Source organism: Coenobita brevimanus, chromosome 24 (genome assembly GCF_032717465.1).
Source record: "Coenobita brevimanus isolate Jiangsu-jjx chromosome 24, ASM3271746v2, whole genome shotgun sequence".
Lineage (NCBI taxonomy): Eukaryota > Metazoa > Arthropoda > Malacostraca > Decapoda > Coenobitidae > Coenobita > Coenobita brevimanus.
In genome coordinates, this window is record NC_136977.1 from 48124001 (window position 1) to 48127119 (window position 3119).

The following is a 3119-nucleotide window of genomic DNA, read 5'->3' on the forward strand; positions in this document are numbered from 1 at the left end:
AAACAAAATTCCCTAAGGTGATGCACATCCCCCCAAGAGAGAGAGAGAGAGAGAGAGAGAGGGGCATCGCGAGTACGGAAAACGTGGCAACACTGTACAGGGGTTCGTGCCCCACCCAAACCGCCACTTTAGAATGGTACGACCTTAGGCATAGTCTTCCTGTCATCTATATTTCCTATGTACTCTCATCTCTAGGATCAATTACGCTTGTACACTCATGATTACTAATCTCTGACCAGGGACGCGTGGCGGGCAGTTATCACCACACACGAGCCACGCATTAGAACACAGCCTCCGCACTAGTAGGCGGGGCAAAGAACTGTAACCAGGTGATCTGAAGCGAACTACTCCTCATATCATCGATATTTCCATATTCTTATGGTTTCTCCTCCATAATATAATAATCTGTTTATTGACAGGGGCCAACGGCCATACCACGTTGAGTACACCGCTTCCCGTCCGATCAGCGAAGTTAAGCAACGTTGGGTCTGGTTAGTACTTGGATGGGTGACCGCCTGGGAACACCAGATGCTGTTGGCATCCCTACGTGAGTGGGGTTGGTGGAGGATTAGTGCCCCTCCCTGTAAAACAATTAACTCTAAGCCCTTGGTCACCCCGTTTGGGATACATGGCGTCTGGCAATGAATGAATGACAGGGTCCTACATTCTTCAATCAGTCTGCAATTTAGCAGTTTCCAAGAAGTATAGTGGTAGGTGGTGGCGACCATCATCCACTCACTTGATGTAGTGCTGGCTACTTCTTCCTTAGCCTTTATCATTCCTTTTCTGTGCCTGCCCTCCTATCTTCCTATTTCTCCCATATTTCCTGTCACTTCTTATTGCTTTTCTTTCCATTACAGGTGGCTTTACATTGAGTGACAAGCCAAATGGTTTCCTGTAAGCCAAGAAACCATTTAGAGCGCTGGGTGGTAACCATATAACCAAACCATACGTGCTTCCTACGTGTCAACAAGTGGGTTGGTGGAGGGTTAGTGCCCCTCCTTGTAAAACAAATAACTCATGAGTCAAATGGCCACCCCTTACGGGATTATGGTGTCTGGCAATAGATAGATAGATAGATAGAAAAAAATGTGACACTATATGTGGGTATTGGCATCATATATACCGTAATAATTATTTATGAATTAACGGCATTAACTGGCACACATTTTGACCAGAGGGGGCATGCAGCTAAGAAGTCGCGTAGGAATAGGACAACCATTCCCACTGGATGGCAATGGCATAGATATAAATAGGACTAGATGCCGCATAGCCTATTCTTCAGTACAGCGGCTATGCGTCTTTGCGGCCGTCATGTTGGAGCGGTCAAGCATATAATAGTGGGGCTTTTTCTGAGAGCGAATTCAGACTATGAAAATGAATGTTGTTGTGGTGGAGATGGTGATGGTGGTTACTGTTGTGGTGGTGGTGATGGTAGTTATTGTAGTGGTACTGGTGGTTGTTGCTGTGGCGGTGGTGGTGGTGATGGTGGTTTTTGTTGTTGTTGTGGTGGTGGTGATGGTGGTTTTTGTTGTTGTTGTGGTGGGGGTGATGGTGGTTTTTGTTGTTGTTGTGGTGGTGGTGATGGTGATTTTTGTTGTTGTTGTGGTGGTGGTGGTTATTGTGTTGGTGGTGGTGGTAGTTGTTGTGTTCATTGTGGTTGTTGTGGTGTTAGTGGTGGTTGTTGTGGTGGTGGTTGTTGTGAAGGTGGTTATAATGGAAGTGTTGTGGTGGTAATTGTGGTTGTTGTTGCTGTTGTGGTGGTTGTGGTGGTAGTGGCGGTGGATGCTGTAGTTGTTGTTGCTGTTGTGGTGGTTGTGGTGGCAGTGGCGGTGGATGCTGTAGTTGTTGTGGTGGTGGTTGTTGTGGTGGTCATTGTTGTGATGGTGGTTACAGATGTTGCTGCTGTTGTGGTGGTGATGGTGGTGGTTGTAGAGATGGTTGTAGTGGTGGTGGTGGTTGTTGTGGTGATGGTGGTGGTTGTAGAGATGGTTGTAGTGGTGGTGGTGGTTGTTGTGGTGATGTTTTTTGTGGTAGTTGTTGTTGCTGTTGTGGTGGTGGTGGTGGTTGTGGTTGTGTTGGTTGTTGTTATTGTTGTTGTTGTTATGGTGGTGGTGGTTGTTGTGTTGGTGGTTGTTGCACTGGTGGTGGTAGTGGTTCTTGTTGTGGTTGTTGTTGTTGTAGTGGTGGTTATTGTTGTGGTGACTGATGGTGTGGTTGTTGCTGCGGTAGTTATTGTGGTTGTTGTTGGTGATGGTTGTTGTTGTTGTGGTGATGGTTGTTGTTGTTGTGGTGTTGGTTGTTGTGGTGGTGGTTACTGTTGTGGTGATTGTTGTTGTGGTTGTTGTTGTGGTTGTTATTGTGGCGGTTGTTGTGATGGTGGTTGTTGTGATGGTGGTTGTTGTTGCTGTGGTGGCTATTGTTGTGGTGATAGTTGTTGTGGTTGTTGCTGTGGTGGTTATTGTTGTGGTTGTTGTTGTGATGGTTATTTTTGTGGTGGTTGTTGTGATGGTGGTGGTGGTGGTGGTGGTGGTTGTTGTGGTGGTGATGGTTGTAGTGACGGTGCTGTTGTTGTGGTGGTTGTTGTTGTTGTGGTGGTGATGGTTGTAGTGACTGTGTTGTTGTGGTGGTGGTGGTTTTTGTTGTTGTGGTGGTGATTATTGTTGTGATAGTGGTGGTTGATGTGCTGGTGGTTGTGGTGATGGTGGTGGTTGTTGTTGTGGTGATGGTGGTGGTTGTTGTTGTGGTGATGGTGGTGGTTGTTGTTGTGGTGATGGTGGTGGTGGTGGTTGTGATGGTGGTGGTTGTTGTTGTGATGATGGTGGTTGTTTTTGTGATGGTGGTGATTGTTTTGGTGGTGATTGTTGTTTTGGTGGTGATTGTTGTTTTGGTGGTGATTGTTGTTTTGGTGGTGATTGTTGTTATGGTGGTGGATGTGGATGTTGTTGATGTTGTGGTAGTGGTGGTGGTTGTGGTGGTGGATGTGGTGCTGGTGGTAGTGGTTGTTGTCGTTGATGTTGTTGTTGTTGTTGTTGTGGTGGTGGTGGTTGTGGTGGTGGTTGTGGTGGTAGCTGTGGTGGTGGTTGTTATGGTGGTGGCTATTGTTGTGGTGGTAGTGG

At 46.8% G+C, this 3119-nt stretch overlaps 1 non-coding gene across 1 annotated transcript; it reads left to right on the forward strand.

Moving 5' to 3' along the window:
• The first annotated feature begins 421 nt into the window (after nt 1–421).
• Nucleotides 422–540, forward strand: LOC145393628 (5S ribosomal RNA). Its single transcript, XR_013896225.1, has one exon. It is a non-coding gene; the product is annotated as a 5S ribosomal RNA (ribosomal RNA).
• The last annotated feature ends 2579 nt before the right edge of the window (nt 541–3119 follow it).